This window comes from Miscanthus floridulus, chromosome 19 (assembly GCF_019320115.1).
Source record: "Miscanthus floridulus cultivar M001 chromosome 19, ASM1932011v1, whole genome shotgun sequence".
Taxonomy (NCBI): domain Eukaryota; kingdom Viridiplantae; phylum Streptophyta; class Magnoliopsida; order Poales; family Poaceae; genus Miscanthus; species Miscanthus floridulus.
Genome location: NC_089598.1, coordinates 81,746,207 through 81,758,294, shown reverse-complemented (window position 1 = coordinate 81,758,294; position 12,088 = coordinate 81,746,207).

Below are 12,088 nucleotides of genomic sequence, written 5' to 3'. Positions count from 1 at the left end.
TCACCCACACAGCCACGTCCCCATCCGGGTTCGGATCTTCAGGCTTTCTGTCCAGTTGGGTCTCCGGAGGCTCTCGAATGGCTTGTTGGCCTAATCATATATATTCCCCCGTCCATCCAATAGTGAAATTTACATGTTTAACTAACAGTTAGTCAAATTATATATAGATTTACGACAAATGCTTTATCAGTAGATTTGCATTCAAAGTGTTCTGAGATGATATTGTATTTAGGATGTACGTATTAGATAATAGGAGTACTATATGAAAAATAATTATTATGAATTTCAAACTTTAAAATTCGTATTTATACATTCCCTCTGTCTAATAAACGCTGTCTAACAATCATGGCATTTGACTCTCCCTACATCAATACTTGCTTAACTCAATTCTCTAGACTGTGCCCAGGATAAGGCAGAAGCCGAAGCACATTCCATAGCATACGAGAGAGAGACCATTTAGGAGAGATCTCCTTTTATTCTAATCCGCTAATCCAAATCCTTGACCTGCTTTGCTTGAGACGAAGGCCCTGAGTAACACCCTCGGTGTTACCCCGTTAATCATCTACTAAAACATATTATGAGCATCATACTTGTGTGTTAATGCATATGGTGTAAGTGTGTAGATCAATTTCTGTAACTCAAAATGATCAATAAAAATGCTAAACGAAAGTTGGTTCGATGGTTCATGCATATCAAGTAGGATTTAAAACTAATTTTTATTTAGCAAAAATACTATAGAACATGTCTGTGATACTTAAATAAAGTTGAAAATGCAAACTTTATAGATGACAATGAAATACTTGTTGTTGAAAAAGAATATTGCTAAGTAATATTTTCAGTAGCTTGGAAATGTAATATGAAATTAAGATTACCTCAAATGCTTAGAAAATTTCTAAGTCTGTGGACAGCTAGACGCTGCTATGTTTAGTAATTTATTTGGAGAGATTGGGTTAAGTAGTGGTGTAGTGCTATGATTCGATTTAGGCCCCATTTGGCAGGGCTTCACTTCACTAGTGTCGGTGTTTCGGACCGGGGGGGGTCCTCAACCAACTAGTGAATTTGTGCTGCGTGTTCCCAATCCTGGATGGTGATGCAAAGAGACACAAGGATTATACTGGTTCAGGCAACTGGTGCCCTACGTCTAGTCTGAGAGATCGATCTTATATTCTTTGCACCGAAGTGCTGGTAGTAGGGGGTTACAAGCATGGTGAGAGAGGGAGTTAGTCCCAGGTCTCGGCGGGAAGCGATGTGGGCCGCTTGGGACGTTGCTCTCAAGCGGCAGGGAAGTGTGCGTGTTACAAGGTGTTGTTCTTCGTGAGAACCTATCTCCCCGAAATGGCCCAAGTCCTTTCCTTTTATAGTTTGAAGGGAGGACAAGGGTAGTACATGAGCTAACTATACGGCGTCGTGTGAATAGAGGCGGCGTGTCCGAGCCCTGTAGCTTGTTCCTGTGGCGGTGTGGTCGTTGGAGCGGTCCGTCCTTGGAGCGCTAGGGCGACGTGTTGGTCACATCAGATCCTGCGCGTCACGGGAGCTCCTGGGCTGCCTCGGGACGGGTGCGGTGGTTAGTGTGCGGGTCGCTGTGGATCGACTGTGCGCGAGGCCGAGGCTCAATTGGCACCAAGGCTGAACCGCGGTGGGGGGTCTCGGCAGACGCGAATCCTGAGATAGCCGAGACCCTGGCGTAGAGTGCCGAGGCCTGGAGGGAGCGGTCGATCTGGTACACTAATTCAGAGGCGGTGATGACCCGAGCCAGACTTCCCATGCCGCATTGTCTTCGGGGCGGGAATTGCGGGGCACAGTGCAGTGCGACGCTGATCGTGGGCATAGCGCCAGGATACAGTGGTCGGTAATCCCCATCGTGCCCCATCTCAGCCGGTATGGCGCTGATGCGACTTCTTGTCCCGTCGGCCACTCTATAGTGTTGGGCTGTTGTCCAGCTGAGATTGCGGGAGTGGTTGACGCATTTAATAGGACGCGACATGCTGTCGGGAAGACTGGTCGAGGCGGGAGTGACGGGTTGTTGACAAGCCGGCCTCGAGCGATACGGAGAATAGTTGTCTTATTCGAGGCTGTTCTCACGGGGCCTCGGGCGAGACGGAGATTGGGCTCCTTGCCGAGACCTCTCGCGAGAGGCCTCGTGCGAGGCAGAGATTGCGTCAGGGCACCGAGACCTCCCATGTAAGGCCCAAGGCGAGGTGAAGAGCCTGGTGGGCTCGGACGTGGCCGGTGATGAACCCATGGCTTACCCTCTAGCTTTGTTGTTGATGGGATTTAAGTGACCCTTTTGGTGTACGCTCGGGGTACCCCATTCTATGGTACCCGACAGTAGCCCCCGAGCCTCAGGGGGAGTGCGTGCACTCTCCCTGAGGGTTTGTCGAGACTTGGCTTGTAGCCGCTCCCGTAGGGATTGTGTTTTGCTTCTTGAGGTTTCGGTGGGTGCGCGCGAGCACACCCGCCGGGTGTAGCCCCCAAGGCCCTGGAGGAGTGGAATCACTCCTCCAGGGGCTTTTTTCATTTTTTGAGTGAGGAGTTTTTATCGTATTTGCCGAGCCCACAAGTGCGAGTTCGGGTCGCGGGGTCTCGGCAAGGTTGCAGGAAGAGCCCCCTAGCCTCTGCATGGAGCAAGAGGTCCATCAGGGGTTCCCCTGGCTTTTTGCACGACCCTCACGCTTCCTTTTCGCTTGGAAGGAGGGGTGGAATGTGCCAGGCTAACCTCGGTGGCACGAGCGTTGGCACTTCTGGTGAGCTGTTATCGGGTAAGTCCGAGTGGAGGCCCGTGCCCCGTTCGCTAGGGGACGGCTAGCAGTCCAGAGACGCACTCCAAGAGTACCAGAGGGTTTCTCTAGTGGGTGCCGAGGCCATTCGCTGGGCCTCGGTGGCTCGGTGCCTCCCTACGGTAGGATCCCATTCGGAGACCTCCCTGCCGGTCTCAGACACGACTTAGGACGCCCCGAGCGGTCATTTGCTCGGGCCTCGGCCATTCATGGGCTTGCCCCTAGTCGTCCCTGACCCTGTTGCCCTGGGGCGGCTGTCGAAACCTCAGGGGGCCCAGCCTTCGAACCCCTGGACCGTAACGGGCTCGGTGCCCTTTATCGTATTTGTAACGAAACTTCTAGCGCAGGTTTAGGTCGTTTGTCTTTGTCTTGGGTGCAGGAGGGGCCCCCGAGCCTCCGCCTGGAGCAGGAGGGTGGTTAGGGGTCCCTCGGCTTTTTTGTTTGACCCTCACATATCCTTTTCGTTCAGACGGAGGGTTTGTTTGCTGAGCCCATTCGTGTGCGAGCCGAAGCCGCTGGGTCTCGGCAAGGTTGCAGGAAGAGCTCCCTAGCCTCTTCACAGAGCAAGAGGGCCATCGGGAGCTCCCCTGGCTTTTTATACGCCCCTTGCGCGTGAGGGTTTGTTTGCCGAGGCCCCTTTGGGCGCGAGCCTTGGTCGCAGGGTCTCGGCGAGGTTGCAAGAAGGGCTCCCTAGCCTCTACACGGAGCGAGAGGGCCGTCAGGAGCTCCCCTGGATTTTTGTATGACCCTCGCGCTTCCTTTTCGCTCGGAAGGAGGGGTTGTTTTGTCGAGCCCCCTTGAGTGCGAACCGGGGTCGCTAGGTCTCGGCAAGGTTGTAGGAAGAGCCCCCTAGCCTCCGCATGGGGCAAGAGGTCCGTTGGGGGTGCCCCTGGCTTTTTTGCATGACCTTCACGCTTCCTTTTCGCTCAAAATGAGGGGTGGAATGTGCTAGGCTACCCTCGGTGGGCACGAGCGTTGGCACTTCTGGTGAGCTGTTATTGGGTAAGTCCGAGTGGAGGCCCGTGCCCCATTCGCTAGGGTACGGCTAGCGGTCCAGAGACACACTCCAAAAGTACTGGAGGGTTTCTCTAGTGGGTGCCGAGGCCATTCGCTAGGCCTGGGTGCCTCGATGCCTCCCTACGGTGGGATCCCATTCGGAGACCTCCCTGCCGGTCTTGGACACGACTTAGGGCGTCCCAAGCGTTTCGCTTGCTTGGGCCTCAGCCCCGTATAGGCTCGCCCGTGGTTGTCCCTAACTCTGTTGCCCTGGGGCGACTGTCGAAACCCCTAGGGGCCCAGCCTTCGAACCCCTGGACCGTAATAGGCTCAGAGCCCGGTTCCATCATCTGAAAGGAATAGGGTGGGGGGAATATCTTCCCCATCGACTCGGCAACGGGTGGCACGCCTTTTGAGGCGGTTTCCTAGGGAGGTGAAACGACGCCTGCTGCCGCAATGCCGAGCACGACGTGGTGGATGGGACGTAACTGTTCCCGCAATTAATGAGAAAGAAGTGGGCGCGTGGGCGGTAAAATCGGATCGTGGTTAACCGCGTCGGATCGAGGGGAAACTTCCCCGATTTCATCACCCGTCCGTTTCGCCCTCACCCTGCATAAATACCCAAAGAGTCTCACCCCTCCTCACCTTACCTTGCCTGCGTTAGCTCTGCCTCCATCGAGCCGTCGCTAGAGCAGCGGGTGCTAGGAAGAAGAAGGGAGAAGAGCGAGCCAGGGAGAAAGCGAGAAAGAGCGAGAGAGAGAGAGAGAAGAACTCACCGCTGCATTCGATCCCTCCACCACATCCATGGCCGGCGACATCGTTGTCATCGAGACAGACCCTTGGGATCTGTCGGACGTCACCAAGGAGATGCTTCAGTCACTCGTCGACGGTGGACTCCTTCGTCCGGTGATGGACCCCAACAGGCCAGAGTGGATCACCCCATCGGGTGAGCCGGAGCCGAGGCCTCACGACGGTTATGTCATGAGATTCGTCTCCTTTCACGAGTGTGGCCTTGGCGTCCCAGCGGATCGGTTCATGCGGGCGCTCCCGCACTACTATGGCATGGAGCTCCACAACTTCAACCCTAACTCCATCGCACAGGTGGCCATCTTCGTTGCCATCTGCGAGGGGTACTTGGGGATTGCTCCCCATTGGGAGTTGTGGCTCCATCTCTTCCGGGCGGGGCACACCACTAAGTCGACGGGCACATCGGGCATAAGGAAAGCGATGATGGCTAGTGGCTACACTCTCCAAGTGCGCCAGGACCGCCAGCACCTCTACATCCCGGCCCAGCTCGCGTCATCTAATCGCCGATGGTACACAAGCTGGTTCTACCTTCGCAACGACGACAGAGGACTTCCCCCCTACACTGGGTGGATTGTGGGGAGCTGCCCGGAGAGGTGGAAGTACGGCGTCCCAAGGGAGGATCAGCTCAAGCTACAGCCGCTTCTGGAGGGGCTAGAGAGGCTACGAGACCGTGGCCTTACCGTGGCGGTGGTCGTGGCTGCCTTCCACCGCCGGAGGGTGCTGCCACTGATGGCTCGGCGGCAGCGTCTGTTCGAGATGAGGCCAGGTGAGCCCAATGAGGGCATCCGGATGTCCTCCTCTGCCCTCTCCGACGAGGAAATTCTTCGTTGGGTGGGGGAGATGGTGGAGGCAAAGCTGAGGGGCGCCAACTTGACCCCCATCGCGATGCGCCCGTCATGGGGGTTCCTCTCGCTGGTAAGTCGTGCGCCGCTGTAGCCCCCGAGCCTTCTCCGTTTCTCCTTACTTCTTGTTCCCTTATGCATGTTCGCCGTTCCTACAGGGGATGAGGGACGTGCGCTCCTCTCCGCTGCCCGTTCTCGAGGACGCGAGGCGGCGGGCGATCAACCGGATGCACGCCGAGGCGCAGAAGAAGAAGAAGGACGCCAAGGCAGTGAAGCGCACGAAGAAGATCCTCGCGTGTGAGGAGTTGGATAAGTGCCGCTGGCAACAAAGGAAGGATGGTTTCCCATTGGAGGAATCCCCATCGCCGTCGCTGTCGATGGAGGCCTCGGATAGGGATGACGAGGGCAAGGTGGGGCGAGGACCCCTAGACCATCTCCTTGACATAGTGGAGGTGGTGCCCGGGGCATTAGCAAGTAGCCCGGCACTCCTAGGAGGAGGAGGAGGAGCAGACCCAGGGTCGGCAATTGCCTGCTCCGGGGCCGAGGCCGACACGCCCAAGGCGTGGGCGTTGGGCAAACACGCCGTCAGCCTAGTGGGCTCGGCAGCAGCGGTGGAGCAGGTGGTGGTGGAGGCGATGCAACTGCCCCCGTAGAGTTCCGAGGGGGCGCCGGGGTCATTGAGGACCAACCGACGCCGATGGACACGGAGGCCTTGCCTCTACCGCCACCACCGCCCTTGCAGACAAGGGTCGCCATGGTGAAGCGGTTACTGCCCCGCTCGAGGTAGGTATATTTTTGGTGGGGTCGTAGTGCTTTCCGTTCGTTCTTTTGTCTCATGCTGACCCTGTAAACGTCTTGTCCTCAGCCGGAAGCGACCTGCGGAGGTGCCTACCTTGGCACCCCTTAAAGTGCTCAAGGTTAACCCTAGCTCCACCGCCCACTGGGTGGTGGAGGTGCATGCTGCCCTACATTGTGGCATGGCGTTGGCGAGGGCCGACCCTAAGGAGCCGGCCACCCAAGGAGGGACTGCCGAGGTGGCCCTGACATAGGAGGGAGAGGGTGTGCCTCCGCCCCGCGAAGGTGAGGCCTGTGGGTCGGATGCAGCCGAGGTTCCCTTGGCCACTGAGACCATCAGGACCGAGGTCCCCAGGGTTTCACAGGCCGGGGCGACCGAGGCTGCGGCGCCTAGGACCATCAAGGCCGCTGCGGCGGGCACCAGAGCCCTTACGACCGCCGAGGCCATGATGGTGGAGGCCGGAGCCCCCCAGACCACTAAGGCCACGATGGCGGAGGCCAGAGCCCCTGGGTCCACCGAGGCCATGATGGCAGAGGCCGGAGCCCCTGAGACCACCGACGCTGATGTGATTGTGGTGGGGCTGTCGGCCCAGAATGTGGAGATGAAGGCGGCGGAGGCCTTGGCGGCACCCTTGGTTGAAGGCCCGCCGCCATTGCGGGAGAGCGCCCGGGAGGTGGAAGTTCTTTCGATCTCCTTTGACGATACTTCCCAGACGTAGGATATGGCCTGCGCCAAGGTGGCCGGTGTCGTGGACCAGCCGGCTCCATCCCCGGGCAAGGGAAGCTCGGCCCTCGCGCGGGTGCGACCCGAGCCCCACGGGTGGAACCACCCACGTGTCCTATGGCAAAGCCGGGATGATCCTAAGGCAGAGCCTTTGTTTGCTCTCGAGGACATGGCCGAGGGCGGTCGCTGGGACACGTTCGAGCAGTACCGCCAGCTGGCGGAGCGGTCTCTATGGACAGCGCTGTCCGTGGTGGCCAACGATTTGCCCGGAGTTGCCTAGGTTTGTGCTTTCTTTTCCCATGTGGTGGTCTTTTTCTGAGTTTTCTTTGCGGGGATTGACCCCTGTTCTGTTTCCCCTAGGAGCTTGAGACCCGATCTCTTGGGAAGTCGGTCTTCCTCTGCCGGGAGAGGGATGTCTAGGACTAGCTTCAGCGGCAGAAGGGCCTTCTTGCCGGCGCCAACGAGCTCCTATCGGCGCAGAGCACAGAGGCGGAGGACCTCCGCCTTTGTTGTGCAGATGCGAAGGTCGAAGCAGCCATGGCCTAGGAGCAGCTCGCCCCTCTGGCGGCATGGTTCAAGGAGTTGGAGGAGGAGCTCACCCGCACGGCCGGTGATCGGGATGCCTTCAGGGCTCGAGCTGTTGAAGCTACGGCCTCAGCCACGGCTCTTGTGAGGCAGCTAGGGGTAGAACAGAATGTGCACTAGCTAACGAAGGGCGCTTTGGATGAGGCCCTTGCAGCAGCTGAGGCCTCGTGAACCGAGGCTGTGGTTTGGAGGGTAAAGGCCGAGGGTGAGTCCTATTCCTTTTCGTTTTATTCGCCTTTTCTTACGTTCGTTCCCTAACTTCCTCGTGTGTCGCAGAGCTAGGGAGTGAAGCTTCCTGGGCGGCCGAGGCTTCTCGGGTCGAGGCCCATTGCCTGAAGGAGAAAGCCGAGGCTTCCCGGGCTAAGGCCCTGCGCTGGAAGGAGAAAGCCGAGGCCTGTCAGGTTGAGACCCAACGCTGGGAGCAGAAGGCCAAGGGTGAGTTACGTAGGCTTCCGCCCCTAATTTAGGTTGTTTTTCCCCTCGCTCAACCCCATTCTGTTTTCTGTGGTGCAGAGTCGAAGGCGGAGGTTACCCGAGCAGTCGAGGCTTCCAGCGCGGTGCAGATGGTGCTCAAGACTGAGATCAGGGAGCACGAGGTGCTGAAGAGTGCCGCCCATGCCACCTACGAAGCCCTGGTGGTCGAGGGGGTTCAGTCAGGCAGCTCCCTTGGGAGCCGTCTGATTACGCTGAGCGGTCAAGTACGTGAGCGGCTCCGAGGAGCGCTGCATACGGGCGTCAAGTGTGCACTGGCCGTCATCGCCTCACACTACGTTGGTGTCGACCTTCAAGCCATCAGTGATTGTAACACCTTAGGTTTTAGCCTTGCATAACTTGACTTGCATAACATGAGCATGAGCATCAAGCATTCATAAATCATCATTTACAATTGAAACATTTGATCGAAACATATGAAACATTGCTTGTTATCTCGTGTTTCTTGGAACATGCATATGATCATGTGCAAATGAATGCAAGTGGGTAATGCTAGTCACTAAAACACCTTAGCTACACTTAGGTTAACAAAAGGAACCTTGTTCATGAAGGTCACCTTTCATGATCAAGCACTTAAGTAATAGTACATGTGTTGACCTGGATAGCTCTATGAGTGACCACTGTATGAAATGATGGTGTGACCTTGTGGATTGCTTGAACATGTGTAGAGTATCATTATGAACAATTTTGGTATTCATGGTTAGGGGTAATTAGGTCATTAAGCCATGCTTTAGTGTGTTTCATCTTTTAAATGTGACATGTTTGACCAATTTGGAACTAGGTGTTAGGGACCTTGCATGGAGGAGTTCACTAAAGCAATGTTGTAGTGTTTGACATAAGGAACAACTTTTATTTTCGTGTCATTAACTGATTCAGCTCCTAACATGCTTGAAATTGAATCACAAAAATCAGTAAAATCAACATCTCATGACTTAGGAAATTTTGCTAAGTCCTGGATCACTGACAGCCGGACAGGCCGACTTTGATCATGATTTTACTTAGTTTATGTTGCGTTTTAGCATGAGATCATTGAACAACTTTTGGATATGGTACCTAGGTCTACCATTTCTATGTGGAATGTTTGCACGTTGGAGCGATGGATTAGCTGGAAAAGTGTCGCCAAAACGCGCTGTCAGGCACTGCTCGAGCAACTGACGAACTGAACCGCCTGTTCATCAGTGGCCGACCAGAGTAGAGTCCGCGCGCCGCGTGGACGTCGCGGCTGGCCGCACGTCGCCGGTGCTCTGCCCAGCTCGGCCAAGGCAGGCAGACGCGCGCCTTCAAGTCCCCAGCACCCACCCGCACTCAGCCATGCCTCCAGTATCACATTTCTGCCTCCTTCTTCACCGCAAGCACAGCCGCTGAGCTCCAGCAGCTCCACCGTAGCCATCGCCGCCGCGCAGCTCCTTCGCCAGCCAACCGTCGCGCCATTTCTTGCAACCGTAGACGCGTCGTGCTTCGACCTACCTACTTGACCCCTTCGCAGTCGCATTGGAGCCAAGGTGAGGGCCCATTGGCCGTTTCCGTCGCTGCCGCCATCACTAGCGCCTCGCCGGAGCGCGCGCTCGCCGTGGCCGGGGCATCTCTGACCACCTCTAGCAGTAATAGTGGGTGCGGTAGCTTCGTCGTAGTGTGTAGATGCACGTCCAAGCTTGTTTCTGCATCTCCATGGCCTCCGCCGACGTAGCGCCGCCGTCCAACTCTGCTGAGCCGCCATGGCCGTCGCCGCCGTACTTCGCGTCGGTCATCCGCCCACCTAAATAGCTCCGTGCGTACACTAGGTCAAGGAGATCATGGTAGTCCAGGTTTCGTCGCCAAAAGGGTCACCGCCGGTGAGCTAGCACCGCCCCCGCGCCGTCGCGGCGCCATGCCCTGTTTTCGTCTCACTGGTGGGTAGGGCCGGCTGACAGTGGGGTCCCGCCAGTCAGCGACAGAAGTGAAGTGGGCTAGTTCATTTGTTCATGTTTCATGTGCCACTTTGGAAATTTGATAAGTTGAGCTAGGTAGCTTCAAAATTTGTGAAATAAATATGATTGTGTTGCTTAGGAAGTGTAGTATTTAAGAAAAATATATTCTTGGCTTCAACAGTAGAAATTTATGGGGATTTAAATAGGGATTTCAAATGTGCTTTTGAATGCATTCAAATTTGTTTATTTTATATCTAGAGTTCCTGTGCTCCAAAAATTATGAAATTTTTGTGGTAAGCTAGTATTAGCATATATCAACTCTGGTAAAAATTTGAAGACCAGTGCATGTGTAGATACATAGTTATAGATTTTTATTTTATAAATAGTGAATCCTTGTATAAATTTTAATAAATTAATTATGAATCTAAAATTCATGAAATTTGTTGGAGGGTATACTAGTACCATAAAGATGATAAGAAAAATAGGAAATCTGTTGCTTGACACTTTTCAATATAGTTTTCTATTTATGCTATTTTAAGCCTTGCTTCCTTGTCATTTTTGTATAGGATGTTCTACTTGATAAAATGACATGAAATTTTTATAGTAGTCCTTTTATAGCATTAGTAAGGCACTATAAATTTTTGAGAATTTAATAAGTATGTCTGATATATGTTTAGTATTTAACCTAGATATCTAAATAAAATAATAAAGGTAATTAAATAAATAGTTTGGACTTCACCATTATATTATCTTAACTGTATTTGGTATATTTAAACTGTTGGTAGATTCTAGGTTGTCAAATTTTGAATGATTACATGAAGTAGAAGTTTTATTACTCTATATTGCATTTCAAGTAGTTTCCGGACAAATTCTAGAGTGTGATGAGTTGCATGTTGAAACTTATGTGTACTGTAAAAATGATTAATAACAAAATTGTAGAGAATTTGATAAGCATTCCAGAAAGTCTAGGATCACTGTTGTTGGATTAGTAGAACTCCAGTTATGAGTGAAACAAGTAGCTACTGTTGTGGCATAGTCGATGCAATGTAGAAGTAGTTAAGTACTAATCGAGAAGAGATATGCACCTACTCAATAAGCATAATGCACTTGTTCACATATATGCATTCGTAATACTTATGCCATACTCATGCATCTAGGATCAGAGGAAGAGATCACGTTGCTGGAATTCGAAGAAGCAGAGGAAGGGAACCCGCAGGAGAATCCGCAAGCCGCAGCTCCCAAAGGCGTGGAGCAGAACCCTGAAGAGCTTCCGGAGTGTCCTGACCATCGCCCTACTTCCTTTCTATGAGGCAAGCCCCGGAGCATTATAAGTCTCCCAGTAATTTACAAATGTTTACTTACGTAATTATGATTGATGCATTAGGATATAAGAGTGAATGAAACCACTTGATGCATGTACATTCCTTGTCCAGATATTACACCTTTAACTGGTATAGGTCCAAGATCGAATATATATGCTTAGCCATGCTTAGACCGGTAGAAGTCGGGTGATGTCCTGTCACCTACGAGATATAGGTGGATACCAGAGCACGGTTGGCTATATCTGCTATCGTGGAACAGAACCATGAGGTAAAAGTAAATTGAGACCGGACGGGAAGTTGATAGCGAAGCAACAAGACATGGAGGTCTTGGGTGTGGACTTATCCCCGTCTGTGTCGATTAAGGACCGTACCGTTGTTGGCGCTTCTGACAAGATTGAACGCATGCCTCTCACTTAGCTGGCCGGATAACTCGTTCCGACCGCGAAGCCGAGTAATTCAACTCAGGCCGAGAACCGTTCTGTTGTGTGCTCCTTCCGGGGAACGATCAGACTGAGCCCAAGGGCAGGCTTGGCCTGAGCATCCTGGCATCTGGTGTTCCAGATTGTGCGGCGCAGTACGGACCCGCGAAATGTGTGCCGGAGTTGTACCAAAGGTGACCTAAGACTATCGTGGCTGGTAGATCTGGGTTTGTGTTAGGAATAAATTCCCAGCTGGTTGAAATCGATTCGAATCACCGTCTCTCCCGGATAGTGAGAAACTTGGCTACTCCCAACATCGTAGCAACTATGTTATGAAACATGATGGTTCAGATGAATATGGAATTACAATACCTGCTATGGTTACTATTGTATGCTTCTAAATGATATACCAAATATTTGGC